The following is a 17446-nucleotide window of genomic DNA, read 5'->3' as shown; positions in this document are numbered from 1 at the left end:
ATTGTTATTGTTTTAGCCTTGTGCACGGTCGCGTTCTTTGCTGCTCTGCGCGTCCCATAATGATCGTCCATTTTCTGTTACGGGACGTCTCCTGTCAGGTATTCTCAGCTGTTCCTGTTGCCTTCCTGTTATTGACCACATTTCCTCACGCCGCATTCTCCTGTTTTCTTCATTCAGTCTGCACTGGATGATTTCTCTCACTGAGCTTTGCCAATTTAGGACCGCCCTCTGGTGCGGCCTTGTATTTTTCTCCGCTCCTCGCTCTTGGTGAGTTCACCTTCATTGGCAACTCCCTGCTGTTAATACATTCCCCTTTCTTTCAATCCACTCCCACACTCAATTTAACGCTTTATTTACTGTTTTCTATTCAATTCTAGGAAATAACTTTTTTGTGTCATTTTAACCATGTCTGAGGAGGAAGATTCCCAGCAATTTAAAGATAATTTAATTTATTTTTATTGAAGAATCTGTACAGCAGGCTTTTTAAATCTCTATGCAGGATTTATCAAAAAATGTTGAAGCCTTTTTATCAAAAATGCTTTCTTCCACCACTGAAGGCTCTTCTTTCAAGAGTAAGAAACATGCAGCAACCTTTGGATCCTCTAAAGGTGTTTCAGTGACATTTTGTCCTCGCACCCAAGAGGTTTCAAAGTCTCCTTCCTGCCCTTTTCATATCCCAGTTAAGAGACACTGATGAAGATGATGATGGTGTGTTGTATGACACAGATACTTTGGATGGGTCTACATATCCTACTAACTATGGGCCTAGGGAGAAAAGGTGGAAAATTTCTCCTCTTGATGGTGTGTCTCACCCAGTGTCTCATGATTTAGTGGATCAACTCGCGCTCAATCCCTCATTTATTCACGATCCGAACTCAACCGAGTGGTTCCTTGCTGACCATATGGCAGAGTATTATCTTTTTATTTACATAATTCCCTGGATAAGTCTACCAGGTATAAATTAAAGTGTAAGTGTCCCTGCCCTTCCCTCCCTAACAAAATCACTGCTACTCCTTTTAACGATTACAATATGCTCATGCTCTTCACCAAGTTCGGCAAGGATCCTAAAAAGGGAGTAAATGGAGCCTGGTCTAACTGCCAGGATCGGATGCTGGATTTGGTGGGACCTCTCACCAGGATTCTAGACTTAGCAGAGGAGGCCAAGATGGATGGCACTCTTATTGATCGTGACACTCTCTCCAATTGGGCCCAGTGGGCTATTTGCATTCTGGGCAATGCTAATGCACATATTTTCCTGGAAAGACAAAAAAGTTGATTACTGAAGATTGACCCTAAACTCGGTTCCCTGGCCTCTAAGGAGGTAGGTCCTTCGGCCAAGGGATTGTTATTCAGTGACTCTTTCATCAAAGTTAGACAAATACGGTTCTACCTTTGCCACCATAGACAAGCTGTGCTTTGTCTCAAGAGGATTTTTTCCCCTCGGGTTTTCACCAGGGCCGGCAAAGGTCAGAGTCGCTTTGCCGGCCGCTCCTCCAACAGATGCTCCTTCACCCAACAAAATCAATCTGAATCCTACTACAGATATTCAATTCTACCCCCTCCGTGAGAGAGGCTACCTGTCCAGATGCTACAGGAACATAGGATAACAGTACTCTGGTTAGTGTTTCTAGTTCTGGCCTTCCTCCCAAAGGAGGCAGACTGGCTCTGTTCCTCAGTTCATGGTTTTCTCTCACCACGGATCCCTGGGCAATTAGGTCAGTTTAGGGGTATCTTTTGAAGGAAGGAAGTCGATTAAATTGTAGAAAGGAGTTTAATTTAAGTATATGCAGCAATCCCCAACAGCTGTCATCCAGTGCACTCCTGTCCTGTCTCCGTGACTCCAACAGACTGGCCTCACGTAGTAGAACAGCAGTTGCTAGGTTGCAGCTGCTGGGTGACAAACATGGTGACATCACCAAAAAGAACATATCGAGATTACAACAGATCCTCTTTCCATAAACAAATAATAACAAATAAAATGTGATGTTCAAGAACGAATATAGTCTTGTAATTTCCGTGGAGGTGTTATCTTGCGCGTGCTCTGCCTAATGCTTTTGTTAGGATAATCGTTGTTATGGTTGTGGTTGGACACCACAGCTTTTCCAGGGACTGATGTGCTCCTTTCACCTTCAATTGCAATAGCTTAGAGCCATTCATGAATTTCAGTCTCATTGCATTTGGCCACTCGATTTACGTTCCACCACTTACCATCCGAAAGTTTCAAAAAGTCACCCTTGACAACTAGAACTTTTTTTGGATCAGATAATTTTGAACTTCCTTTACAATGGAAAGAATCAGTTTTCACCCTCACATACATACCCATCTCAAACAATCTTGGTTTCTTAACCAGACCTTCGTTATGTTTCCGTTCATAGGAGTCTTGATATCTCTCAATTTTGGTCCTAATCTCACACTCATTTATTACTCTCCTACCACATCTTCCCATCCATGCGGGAACGGCAATGGAACATGGTGCTCTACCCTTCAATAAACAAAAAGGTGTTTCACCAGTTACAGAATGTGGGGTTATTCTATAATTCCATAACATATTGTTCACCTCACTCCTCCAACACCCATTGTTATGTAAGGCCATCTGAATACATTCACCAATCACACGGTTGAAGCGTTCGATTAAACCATTTCCCCTAGGATGATATACTGGAGTCTTAGAGTGTTTTATGCCCCATTTTTTGAGAAACTCAATAAACTCATTAGATGTGAATTGAGAACCGTTATCAGTAAGAATCTCTGCGGGACAACCTTCTCTTCGAAATATTTCTTCACAGAATTCAATTACGTTACTGGATTCAACCTCTCTGACGAATGTTATTTCCAGCCATTTGGAAAAATAATCCATTAATACAATTGCATATTTGTTGCCAATTCCTAATATTTCAAATGGGCAACAAATATCCATGGCTAATCTTTCCCATGCACGTTCTGGCCACTTTGAATGGTGAATGGGACTTTCTTATACAACATGAGTTTTGTCACTGCGCGAGCACGCCACACAATCTCTTACAAATCTTTCAATCTGTCTGTCCATTCCTGGCCACCAGAAATCTTCCCTTGCTTTTCTCTTCATTACAGTCATTCCACCATGTCCTTCATGCAACAGGTCAATCAGCCTTGGTCTTAGGGAACTGGGAACTACTAACGTGTCACATCTCCTCAATATTCCATTCACAACAGACAATTAATTCCAAACTTCCTTATATTGTAACATGTTCTCTTGGAGTTTCCATCCATCAATGATGGGCAAACATGCTTTTAATTTTTTCATGATAACATCTTCCAACATGGCTTGTTTCCATTCACTCTCATCGATAGCTTGACACACATCTGATAAATTGGCTACAACCCAATCGTCTACATCAGGATCAAAATCATCATTGTCTGGTTTGGTTACAAGGAGACGGGAAAAAGATCAGCATTAATATTCCTCACACCAGGAACATATTTCAAACCAAAGTTAAATTCTTGTAAACGGTAAATCCATTTTGCTATACGAGGAGAAGCTTTTCCAGCACCAGATGTGGAAAATAAATCAATTAACGGTTTATGGTCTGTGTGCAATTCGAACTTTGTTCCCCAGACAAAATTACGGGAAGTGCTGCACGCCCCATCAACATGCTAACGCTTCTTTTTCAATTGTGGAATAAGTGCTTTCAGTACCCTTGAGTGTACGCGATGCAAAAGCTATCACGCGCTCTTTGCCATCATGCATTTGCATTAAAACTGCCCCATTCCATAGCCACTAGCATCAGTCACAATTATACTCTTGTCATTAGGATTAAATGGCTTCAAGAAGCTGCATTTGTGACAGCTTTTTTGACTTCTTCAAATGCACGTTGACAATTTTCAGACCATTCAAAGGTTACTTTTTTTTCCATCAGCTCTCGTAAGGGAGATACACATGTTGAAAAATTGTAAATAAATCTTGAGTAATACTCTGCTAACCCCAGGAATGACCTTAATTGGTCTTTGTCACGTGGAACGGAAGCATTTTCTAGATCCTCTACAAGTTTGAACTTGGGCTTGACCCCTTCTGATGATAGTGTGTGTCCTAGATAATCTACTTCAGTTTTATAAAATGTACACTTCTGTAGACTTATTGTTAAACCAGCTTGTTCTAATTTGCTTAACACCTTCTCCAAGCATTTGTTGTGTTCACCTTTATCTTTACCCCAAACTAATATGTCGTCTTGAAAAACAAGTACATTTGAATTGTCACCAAGTATGCTTTGCATGACCCTTTGGAATACTGCCGATGCTGAGGCTAAACCGAAAGGCATTCGGACAAATTAAAATGCCCCTTCCGGTGTAATGAAGGATGTCAAATGCTTTGACTCAGATTGCAACAGTATATGATGATAAGCACTTGACAAATCTAAGGTGGAGAAAAATTTGCCATTATCTATGCTTGATAACATTTCATTTATGTGGGGTAAAGGGTAACGGTCTACCCATATGCACTGATTTAAATCTCTTAAGTGCACACACATGCGGATGCTGCCGTTAGGTTTGCGTGCGATAACAATCGGACTTAACCATTCCAATGCTTCTATGGGTTCGAGAATGCCTTCCTTGCATAGCCTGTTCAACTCTTCCTTGAGAGGACCACTTAATGCCAATGGAACATGCCTTACTTTATGTACTTTCGGAATGGTTCCTTCTTTCAGAATTATACGATGTCTAACTTTTTTCAAACAACCTAATTCTTTTTTAAATAGTTTAGGGAATTTAGATCTCCAAACTTCAGTATCTAATGCTTCAGTTAACAGAACTTGAGCAGGGTGATTGGGATTAAGAATAATGTCTAAATTGTTTTGCTCCCTCCACCCCAGGAAGGATTTTCCTTTTTCTACCACAGATATTTTGGCTTCAGTTTCTCTATCTTGGAATTTAATTATGGATGAAAAATATCCTGAAACGTGTAACCTGCAGTAAATCGACTGGAAATGGGCATTCATCAGTTAACGTTAAGAGTTTTACTGATTATTGACAGGACGCATGAAAAGTATATTAAGTCATTTTTAAAGATGTTTTTTTTTTTTGTAATATGTTGTACTGTTAGCATTGAGGGTCTGCACTGACCCCCACTTAACCTTCCTATAATCCTATTTAACTTTCTTTCTAAACAGAGATTTCGTTTTTTCTGTTTACTAGAAGTTTGAGTCAGGCTCAATCCTGGATCTGGCTCAGCTACAGGCCCTGTTATGTTTCATGTGGCCTCTGGTTCCCTCCCTCCATATGAGATGTGGTGTTATGGGAAGAGCTGCTGACTATGGAACTCTGGAACCAGGTTCAAGTCTCAACGTCGCCTCAACAACTATTGGTTCTGGGCAAATCACTTAATTTCCCGATGCATATAATACCTATTTTATAAACTGCAAAAGAATTCACTAAGGTAAAAACAAATCTTAGCATGAAGAAAGACAAATACATACCCATTTACTGGCTGATTTGTACAGAGTGAAACCAGAAAACCTGGATAAATCGTGGCTTCCCAGCTTAAATTGTGTCTTCTTAGGCAAATATTATATTTCACCAAAACTCTTTTTACTTCATGATCATGTATGAAAGAAAACACTTTTGAATATGTGTGTTCAGGCTACTAGCTGATAAAAGGATCACTAGTACAGTGCTACAATGTGCCTGTAATGATGTAGTAACGTTAATGTTCTAATTAGAACATAGGAATTGGGAGGATGAGAGGTGTAGAATCTAAGAGGGGCAGATAAGAAATGTTATGTGAGCTGGGAGTATATCATCGGCTTTACTGCAATAAAAGTTTGAAGAAAGAACATCCTGTCTAGAGTATTACATAGGGCGGTGATCAGGATCGATATCCATGCGATATAAATTATTTTCATACTCACTGTGAGTTGATGGTGTCAAAGAAAAGTAAAGAAGTTCTTCGACATTGTTGCGCTCCTGAAAATAAGTTGTACGCAGTGAGTAGCCATTTCAAGAGCAGCTCGTGAGGACTTTAAAATTTAAAAGTATTTTTTTTTTTGTTTAAAAGACTGATATTGCTCTGTGTGCTCGAGCGCTGGAGTCTCCGTGTCTGTTTTTGAAAGGCAGCACGTTACACGCATCACGCAAAGAAGACACTACTCACGTAGTGTATGGCCGCCATTTTGAAGTCAGACAAATGCCTGTATAAAGGTCTAAAAGACGCTACTCACATAAGACAGGCAAAGTTCTTTTTCTTTCTTTTTCTCATTTAAGACTGGTTAGAATGAGAAATATATAAACAAAAAAGAGAAATAAGAAAAGAAAAAGAGTTATAAAGTCAAGTCTACATTGATTCAAATAAACTTTCAAGATTATTCTTTTTTTTTCTCTCCCATTTAATTAGAATGGCTAACAGAGAGTCCAGCAGTGAAACAAATATTAAGACTGACACAGAAACATACAATTGTGAGGAAAATTAAGAAACTGTATCAAGTTCAATTTCTAGAAGACCCTTACGTTTTCTTTTGGCTGCTCGGCAAAATATTGCACAAAGATGGGAAAAATGGGTAAGAAGGTTTGAACATTTTGTAAGTGCCACATGTGAAAAGCACAGGGATAAACAGATGAAAGATGATCTTTTACGCAACTTAGTAGGTGATGATGTTGAAGACCTAATCATCACTTTCCCAGAACAAGAAAGGACAACATATAAAGAACGTATTCAATGTCTAAATTGCAAATTTGATCCACAAAGAAATCTTGACTTTGAGAGATATTATTTCAGTGTAGCATTTCAGAATGAAGATGAATCTATGGATGAATATGTAACAAGACTAAGAAAGCTAGTTACTTTTTGTGAATTTGAAAAATTCAATAACGAAGAAGCAATAAGGTTAAGAATAATTCAAGGTTGTTCGTCTATCAAATTCAGAAAAAAATTGTTAGAAAAAACATATGATTTACAAACAATACTTTGCATGGCCAGAACAGAAGCGCAAGCACAAAAGCAGGTTGACAATATGGAACAAGGTAGAATAAAAACTGTGGAACAAGTACGACAAATGTTAAAGAAGGACATAAATTCAAAACAAAGAAAAAAAAATGTGCCATAGGTGTGGTTTCTCTTTTCCACATTTAAACATATGTCCAGCATTAGGCCAAAAATGTAGAGAATGTGGACGATTTAATCACTTTACAAGTGTGTGCAAATTTAAAAAAGATAAAAGAGAAACATTGAATAAAAAAGAAAATTGGAGCAAACAAATACACCCTGAATATAAAAGAAAAGTAGGCAATGTTAAATAAGTAAGACAAATGCAGAGACTTATGAGGATGAAGAAGCAGAACAATTCGAAAAACTGTATATGATGTCGGAAAAGAATGAATTTACGCAAATCAACAGGATAAGAAGAGAAGAATTAAAAAAAACAATGACTGTGGATATCCTAGTGGGTTCTCGAAAAGTTCATTTTGTGTTGGATAGTGGTGCAACATGCAACATAATGTGTGCAACTGTATATCAAAACATGGAAAACGGCCATCTATAACCCCATCCTGCGTAAGTGTCTTTCAGTGGGGAGCAAAAAACCCTGTCCTATGTTTAGGAACATTTGAAGAAACTATATGGTATGGAGAGAGAAGTAGTTAAGAAGAAATTAATGTGCTAGAAGGTGAAGTTCCTGGACCATGTTTATTGAGCAATGTCATGGCTCAGGTTATGGGTCTGTTAGCAATGAATTGTAATGTTACAACAGAACATCATATTTTAAAACAGTACACACAGTTATTCACAGATTTAGGAAAGTTAAAAGACAAAGCAATAACATTGCATATTAATGAAGCTATAAAACCTGTTGCACAAACTCACAGGAGAGTACCAATACATTTACAAATCAAGGTTGAGAAATAAATAAATTCACTTCTTCAACAAGACATCATTGAACCAGTATCTGGACCAACAACATGGATATCTCCAATTGTAGTAGTCCCAAAAAAGGATACGGAGGATATAAGAATTTGTGTGGACATGAGAATAGCTAACACTGCAATTGAAAGAGAGAGATATCCAGGTCCACATTTGAATGACATGATAAGTAGTATTTCTGGTACAACTGTATCCTCAAAATTAGATTTATACAAAGGATACCACCAGTTGGAGATAGATAATCAGTCTCGGTACATAACAACGTTTTCAATGCATTTAGGTCTTTTTAGATATAAAAGATTGAAATTTGGTATATGTTCAGCTGCTGAAATTTTTCAGGAAACCATAAAAATTATAATAAGACCAGTAAAAAATGCTATGAATTACAGTGATGATATCTTGATATTTGGAAAAGATCAAGAGGAACATGAAGAAGTTTGGCCACCAAAAGTACTTTAGAAAATTTGGCTGAAGGTTCCGAGATCAGCGTTTAAATTATGGTCAGAGATAAGGAAAATATGGCAGTTCCCGTATTATAGTCCCCAAGCACCAATATGGAATTCTCCCGGAACTCCAGAATGTATGAAAGATTCACTAGCATTTCCTCTGAAAAGAGCAGAAATCGACAAGTGGGGAGATCTCTTGGAAAACTGTAATTTAAAGTCCTGGGACAAATTAGCTGAAATAACCAACAATGAAATATCTTAGGTTTAAATACTACCAGCTGGTAAGCTGGTCTAGAGATCAAGTGACATTGACAGACCATATTGGGAATCTAGAGGAAGAAATACAGAAAGACCCTGCGCGAAAAGAAGTATTGAAGTGGTACTGGTACCTGGTGGAGAGGAATGAGGTCGACTTTGATACCCCAGATCTTATATGGAGGAAGACTTTCCCGGGGCAAAGACTTGCAGCAACTCTGGCAAGTATCCTGCACTTTTTTATGGCACATTATAATTTCTGCACCCCTTAGGAAAAATCATTTGTTTACTTTGCACAGATCCTACTGAACGCCTGGAAAACTGTCAAAAATGAATAATCAAGTGATGAAAAAATGTCCCAAATGTGGCGAGAGGAAAGCAAATGATATCCATATGTTTTATACATGTGCCCACCTTGATGCATTTTGGAACGAAGTTGGTAAGTTTGTTGATAAGATTTTAAATACCAGCATCAAGATAAGCGCCTTTATTATTATCTTTGGCATTTTGGATACCGAAGAATCTAATATTATTTTAACTAAAAATCAAAAATATCTCTTATTTACATTCATGTTGCTTGCCAGACGTGAGGTGTGTATAAATTGGATTCTCCCATCCCCTCCAAAGGTATATGACTGGGTTTGGGCAGTTGAAAAGTTCAGGAATTTGGATAAGTCCAGAGGGGAAAGTAAACATACAAAACACTGGGAACTCTGGGATATCACATATGCGGTAGGGCAGGAAGGAACGTCCAATGATTTAAACTAACGCGATCAAAAACTCATGAGTTTCTTTATGGTGGCACAGTGACATGTAAACTCAAAGAAATTGTTGGTTTTTAAGACATGGTCTCACCTCATCTCCAAGGGTGTCTAATAAGAGGTGACCCTGCCGCTATAACCACTAAGATCGCATAAATGAGGACAAACAAAAAGAGGAACATGATCAAGCTTTAAATGAAGTTTGTCAGCAACTTGTAACAGCTGGCTCAACACTCAATCTTGGAAAATGTGACATAAATAAACCTGAATTAAGGTTTTATGGGCACATATTCTCACACAAAGGTATGATACCTGATCCCGAAAAAGTATCCTCTCTAAATTTAATAACCGTTCCTAAAGATATATCAGAATTGCGTTCATTTTTAGGAATGGCCAGTTATTGTTCACGGTATATAAAAGACTATGGTACCATAAGTGATCCGTTAGAGAACTAACAAAGAAGGGTAAAAGATTTATTTGGGATTTAAACATTTAGGCAAATAAAACAAAATGTATCAGCTGCAGCTAATCTGAAATATTTGGATCCACAGTTGTGCACAGAATTGGTGGTGGATGCTAGCCTGGTAGGACTTGGTGCAATTCTAGTACAGCACAAACCTGGGAGGGAGACTCCTCGGTATGTAATCTTGCATGCTAGTAAAAGTTTAACTGATGTAGAGCGGATGTATTCACAACCCGAAAAAGAAAGTGTGGCAATTGTATGGGCATGTGAGTATTTTCATGATTTCATATTTGGTAAACCATTTGTTATAATAACAGATCAACAAGAATTGATTACAATATATAGAAATCCAAAAGTTAAAATGCCACCACGTATTGAGAGCTGGAGAATGCGTTTAATGGATTATGATTTTAAGATTGCTCACAAGCCAGGGAAAGAATTTAACCCAGCAGATTATTTATCTAGGCATCCTGCTGAAGCACAGTCAAAAGGACATTTGGAAGCGGAAGACTATATATGATTCATCAAAAAATTTACAGTACCAGAAATTGTTTCAGAAAAAGAATTAATTGAAATGACTAACAAAGATGAAACTTTTGGAGAAGTGCAGAAAATTATACATGAGAATAAATGGAGACTAATTAACACTGCGACACGATTTCAAATGAATGTAAAAAGAAGTGATATTCTTGCTTTCAAAAACATACATTCAGAGTTAGCAATTGCATCATCTGGAGTACTTTTAAGGAGAAATAAATTGATTATTCCAGAAGGTTTACAAAGGCGTGTAATTGATCTGGCTCATGAAAGTCACAGAGGGATATCGTCAACAAAAAACTTAATAAAAGAGAAAATGTGGTTCCCACGACTAGATAGTCAAGTAGAAGAAGTGATAAAAACATGTTATCTATGTCAATGCACTACAAAGGAAAGAGTAATGGAAGAATTGCTCATGTCAAAATTCCCTAATGCTGTATGGTCCAGTATAGCGACAGACTTTTATGGACCTCTAGACTCAGGACATTATCTACTGGTTTTAATTGATGAGTACTCTCGATTCCCAATTGTGAAAGCGATATCGTCAACATCTGCAACAACTGTGCTTCCTGTTCTTGATGATATTTTCTCGTCATGGGGAATGCCAGATGTGTTAAAAACAGACAATGGACCACCGTTTAATGGAAATAAGTTAAAAAAATGTCTGAGTTATTTGGGGATTGATACCCACTATCAAAAAAGCTATACAAAGAGCAAAATTGTCTCAAATTTCTATACCTCAAGCATTGTATCAAGTTTTAAGCGATTACAAAAATACTCCTCATGGTTCTACAGGTATATGTCCTTCCCAATTGATGTTTGGTCAATCAAGACGAACACGTTTACTACATCTTCCATCTGCTTGTCCAAAAGACCATGCTGAAATAATGAAAAAGGATGCAGAAGCGAAAAGCAAAATGAAATAATATGCCAAAAGTAAAGCAAATGTTCCAAATTAGTATTATAATGTTGGAGATCTAGTTTTAGTGAAACAACAACAAATTAAAAGGTCACAAAGTAAATTTCATCCATCTCCTTTGGAAGTAACACAAATTCATGGAACGGCCATTACAGCTAAAAATGACAATAGAGTAATAACCAGGAATAAAACATTTTTCAAGAAAATCAACTCAAGCACTGAGAAGCAACAAAAAGCACAAGCAAATGATCAACACTTGGAGCAATTGAACAGAAAATCTGAAAGGGTTTCTCGAAAACCAAATCAACTAATAGAACATTGCTAAATCTTGGGGTACTTGTTTATCTTGTTTTCATCTTTTTCTTCTTTTTTTCCTTCTTTCTTTTCTTCTTCTTTCTTTCTTTCTTTTTTTTCTTTCGAAAGGGGGAAGGGGAAGAATGTAATTATGTAGTGATGTTAATGTTCTAATTAGAACATAGGAATTGGAAAGTTGGGAGGTGTAGAATCTAAGGGGGGCAGTTAAATGTTATGTGAGCTGGGAGCATATCATCGGCTTTACTGCAATAAAAGTTTGAAGAAAGTACATCCTGTCTGGAGTATTACAGTGCCCTATTAATGTCAAAGCTTCAATGTATTATAGAAATACGCTTTGTGAACTTTTAAGAGACTTTATCATATTTTACGTGGTTTGTTGTGTGATTTACCTAACACATATTTTCACAGCTTGGCTCGTGCATGGGCTCTGAGATCTGAGCCAACTCTCCATGTTAATTTACTGTCTTGTCCACCTCTACTATGTATTAATGCAGCACTAAAAGGGATCTCTTCTGACTCATGTACAATAGCCATTGTTACATCATCAGACAGCTGTAGGGTCGAGTTGGTCCTGCTATAACTGACCTAGTGAAGTGAATGATAAAGGACAAAATGGTAGTGTGATGCACTTAGTACAACCAAATGCAGCAAGTAAGTCCCTATATACCTAGAAAAGCCAAGGCATACTGGCACATCCCAAGAATACTCGAATATGTCATCAGTGTCTCCAGATTTCAAGCTAATTAATGTGGCAATAGAGCTCCAAAGTGAACATTTTGTTCTAATGTTTTACATAATGTTTGTAGCAAAGAATCCTTGAAGTAGGTTGTGCTCCCTTGCTTATTCAAATTTGAAGAAGGTATTTACACCCTACCACTTTCAAAGTTCACCAGCCGCCACTGTTGGAGATGGCTTCAAATTATCCTGTTTGGATTCCTCCATTTCTCAAATTAATGCTTAGTCCTCTGGGTCATCCACACAACATGATTATAGAAGGCTCTCTTTTTCTGATCGCTTGAAGGATTTTGGGTCATCCTGAAGAACCCCAGGACATTCGGAAGAAGCTATCTGGCTCATTCAACAATCATGGTCTCCTGACACGTCAACAATTTACAGATCGGCCTGGCTCACCTGGTGTAGCTGGTGTATGAACTGGAATTCAGATCTCTTTTCAGCTGATGTAACATTAATCGTTAATTTCTTAGCTTCTTTAGCCTGGTGTAGCTGGTGTATGAACTGGAATTCAGATCTCTTTTCAGCTGATGTAACATTATTCGTTAATTTCTTAGCTTCTTTAGCCTCTCAGGGTAAAGCTTACCACACTATTAATACATGCAGATCGGGTATTTCAGACAAGTGTCATCGAGTGGATGGCTGGCCCATTGGCAAACATCCTTTATTTTGTCAACTGTTAACGGTAGTAAGACATGTTAAACCTCCAGTTCCCAAGTACAATACAATGAGGGATGTTGATTTGATGCTCAAACTGTTTATTGCAAGGCAAGATAATGTTTCGCTCACTCTCAAACAAGTCTCTGCCAAGCTTACTTTGCTTTTATGTCAGCCTGAAAGCTTAGGATGTGTCTTCTTTTCACTGTTCCACTTTTGGTGTTCAAAGACGTACCAATGTATCTACCATTCATTATCCCTTTTTCCCATCTCAACCCAAGTTGCGACTTGGAAAATGTTTTAAAAAATGTGGTTGCTCGTTCTACAGATTTGAGATACTCCTCTTCTTCTCAATTACTCATGTTCCTAGATGGTATTAATATTGATTCGTATGGCGCCCATTCAGCCAGGGGAGCCATTGATTCTCAGACTTTCTAAGCAGGGGCTACTTTACATGATATTCTCAAATCTGCAGATTGGTCAAATTGAAATAATTCTAGAACTTTTTATTGGAAACCTATTGATCAAGTTTCTGATTCTGTTATTGCAATGTTTTGAACATGCATAATAGGAGCCTCTGTGTCCTGTAATAAAACAGAGATTTTCCTAGCCTTGGTGTCAGAAAGGCTAGATTTAATTAAAGACACTGAGGTAAGTATTATCCGAACACTCTTTTTTTAACCCTTCCTGGTGTGATTCTTTTCTACAGTGACAGCTCCTTCCATCAGTACTTCCTCTTAATCTGGATGGGACAGTTTCTCTCACGCAAAATTCAGAACGTCGTCATGGACTTTTATCCCAGAGTGGCTTGGATGATCCTCATTTCTTTGCGGACTGTTTCATGGACTTGTTCATGTTGTCTACGCAGAAGCAGTATGCCAGCAACCCCTTGTGTAGGCTTGCATTTATGTTTTCTGCCCCTTAGCTAAACTAGTTTGGCAGAAAAATGCTTCTGAAACCTTATTCTGCTATTGAATGAAGCCTGGGTCTGTCAAAAGCAGCGCTTTATCATAATGTGTAAAATAGAATACCAATGCAAAAGTGTTGCACAATGAAAACACTTATTTGTACACTACTTGTTCCAGTGTTAAGTGACAAACTGGCAACCATGTTATTTTCCTGGGGCCGCATTACAGATAGTGCCACAGTGGGGAAACAACGTGTGCGCCTGCTTTTTGAACCCCCTTTTCCCCCAGCACTATGGTATTACAGAAGGGGCTACAAATGCTTGTTCGTCACTTCTGTAATACTGATAGCACTGGCACACATGTAGTGCCAGTGCCTCATAGGACGGCGTGTGTTCATTTACATACGGACATGGCCCGTGCGGATGATGGAAGCACTTTGAATCTGTGCCAGCGCCATATTATGGACATGGGCACAGAGGCAAACATATGTTAGTGCACCCCATGAGGGCAGCCCTCTGGAGAGGAAGGCAGGTCCAATGGACCCCTTAGACATTCACCTGCAGGCAAGTGTAGTCAGTCACTGTACCTGCCTGCAAAAGGATCTCTCTCCCCTCCTAAAAGCGCAGGCAGGTTGCAACCTGCAGTGTGAAACACAGAGCAGCTTCGAACCAGCCACTCAGTATCACAAAAGAGAGACAAGGGAAAAAGCCTTCTCTGACTCCCCTATCTTCAATGAAATCTCACTCAACAGAGAAGTACTAAAGTCGATAAAACTACTTGGCCTAAAAGCTAAGAGAGAAGGAGGTAAACTACACAACACCTCCTAAACGCCAACACTACAGATTACACAAGGACAACACAGAAAGGGGAAGACAACAAATGTCTTAATACTGCCCTCACACACTTTGCAGTGTCATGCTTCATCATAGGGCCGCATCTGACATCCAGGTGCAGACCAACACACTGGATGGAGCGCAGTTTTTTTAATATGTATGAAGATTAGTGGTGAGGGTACAGCAAGTGTAAAGGAACAAACAACCACAACAAAGAATGCAAAATGAAGAAGGAAAAAGTATTCCCTTTGGAAGGGACCAAAAAGTGCAGACACATACAGTTAAAACTACCTAAGAGGAAACCATCAACTGTCTTTACCTAGGCTGTAACCCCTTGGTAGGATTAAAACTCAAAAGTTGGGATATTCAGGGGAGGTAAAAGCCCCTTTATCCCTGCTGCAGATACCAACATGTTTTTGTCAATCATCCTCGCCCAACCGGGTCGCTCTGGCATTCGTCAGGGTGTTGGTCCCTCGTTATCTGGTCTTCAACCCTATTTGGGTGTTTACCTTTCTTGATCACGCCGGGCATTGCCCAATTATCATATACTCTGGGAAATTTCCAAGAGGGATCAATTTTAAGAGTTTACAAGAATTTCTCTAAACCCGGGACTTCTGTGGGACCGTGGTCTTGTAGTCACACTTACTCCAAAGTACCACACGTGTCCGATTCCTCACGCCGGTCAACCATCGAACCAGCCGCTCCCTATTTCACTGAATGTGCTGCCTCCAAGGAAGCACAAGTTTGCGGCTGTCATGGGGGCAATGCATTCATTATAATAGGGCACATTGCCTCTGTTTGCGCCCCTTGCACCTGTTTAAAGGTGCATCCTGGCCAGAACAAGACAGTCATTCTTATCACTAATATGGGCCTAGGTCTTTCTCTTTTGCTCCATTCAAGTTAACCCATTCCCTGTCCTGGCCTTCCTACTTCCTACTAATAGTATAGAAATTTAAGAACATCCATTACAAAGAATATGGTCATTCCTTTCAAAGGAATTTTGGAGAAATGTATAAGAAATGTGGCAGTTTATAGCACACATTGCCCTGGCAGGATTCACACTTTATGTAATGGGGACTTCAGAACAGAATTGAAAGACTTTGTTATTAAACATATGCTATTAGAGGGCACCATTTATTTGCCTGATATTGCCCATCAGCAACACATTCTCTGTTCTGAAGTTTGAAGGAACACTTGAATCCTTTGCATGCCACAACAGCATTCGTTGTAAAATTATTTAAAGGCAACTAACTTTTTGTCAGCTCTAAAGGCCAGATAGCATATAGCTCAGTCAACTCACTGCTTAGTGTCTGATACTGACAATAACTATTTTATTTTAATTTAGAATAGCACAGGCTCCTGACAGAGTAATTAACAGGTGGCAATGTTGCCAACTGATTGGCACTCACGTATCCAGTCTCGGGAGGAACGCAGCGTCTGTTATATGTTCAAGGTGAGTGCGAGAGCAGTGATGGCCACATCAGCAGTTGGTGGCCAATGAACTACAGCGTCTGCGTGTCGTGCGTTACGTGGCATACGTCGCTGCAGTTACTCCAAAGCGGCTGTGCCGTAATCATAGACCCGTCAGTTTTACAGTTCACGCAAGACGTTTTCTGCTCGTCCAGTCTCGTATGGGTGACATTTATGCAAAAAAGCGGACAGTAATATGCACAAAACTCAACAGTTGGTAATTAAGCACGATTTTTCTTCCATTAAAAATTGCCACGGCCTAATAAAAGGACTAGTCGCCTAGTTGCTGTGCTTCTGAGCTCGCAATCAGTTTGCACACTGTGTTCTCTTTAGAAATGTTTTCATCAAAACACTAGTTCGTGCTTGTATGAGTTTGGTAGGTAGTAGTAGTGTTGGGTCTGTCATTTGCAGAACTGGCAGGAGCAATGGGTGGTGCAAAATGCAGTGGCCTCCAGAGAAGGGCCCTGGCACTTACCCTTTTACAAATTAAGCACTGTGTTTTTTGGCAATGCCACGGTTTTCTTGAGTCGTGCATTCAACTCTTGACTTCTCCGCTAATGCATGCTGTGATCTTGATAAAGTAGCTTTGTCCCTGCCTTGCTCCAGCTGCTAAACGGGGAGCTCGTTAAACGTTCCTTAAGTCCTCTGCAATGCAAGTGGAGGTAGTGAGGGAAGGGGGCGTGCAGGGGAGCAATCCTTTCCTAGCAACCACATGACACAACACAAACACGAACCAGAACTCATTACAGAGGGCGGTTTTATGATTCAGGGGGTGGAGAAACGCACAAAGTGATGGGGGCGAAGTGTGGGGGGGGGGGGGGTGAATGAAAACAAAAACAAGGCGATGGGAGAACACCAGTCGTTCTGGCGTTAAAGGCTGAGCGGAGCCTCCCAGACTGCAGCTACCTCCCCAGAGGAGCGACAGTAAAGTTGGGATCCAGACAACAGGAGCCATTTCTGACCATAAAAGCACCACCTGCTGCAGCAGGAGGGCTGCCAAGAAGACAGTGTGCTTTCTAGCGGTTTCCTTCCAAGATTGTGGGCAACTCGCAAAAGAAGGTAAAGTGTATTTTTTTGGGGGTGGGGGCAGTGTGCTTACAACTTCTTTTTCTGATAACTGTATTTAATTATTCGTACTATATCAGGGCATAGCCTCCTGTCTGGTTGAATTTGAAAGGTGATGTGTTTGCACTCAGCACTGCAAGAGCGGTAAGTAACATGACCCCCTGGCATGAACATATTGTTCCGACGTAAAGTTTTATTTC

General features: G+C 39.5%; 1 protein-coding gene across 2 annotated transcripts in view; it reads left to right on the top strand.

Moving 5' to 3' along the window:
- Positions 1-17020: 17020 nt before the first annotated feature.
- The window catches only part of LOC146834500 (dynein light chain Tctex-type 5-B-like), a 149946-nt gene continuing 149520 nt past the window's right edge, over positions 17021-17446 (top strand). For both annotated transcript variants that reach the window (XM_085601895.1, XM_085601894.1), the window contains exon 1: positions 17021-17240. The gene's annotated coding sequence lies outside the window, so the exon portion shown is untranslated. The remainder of the gene's footprint in view (positions 17241-17446) is intronic.

The sequence above is a fragment of the Triturus cristatus genome, chromosome 4_2, assembly GCF_964204655.1.
Source record: "Triturus cristatus chromosome 4_2, aTriCri1.1, whole genome shotgun sequence".
NCBI lineage: Eukaryota > Metazoa > Chordata > Amphibia > Caudata > Salamandridae > Triturus > Triturus cristatus.
The sequence above is the reverse complement of the archived record's forward strand: the minus strand, read 5'-3'. Positions and strand labels throughout refer to the sequence as shown.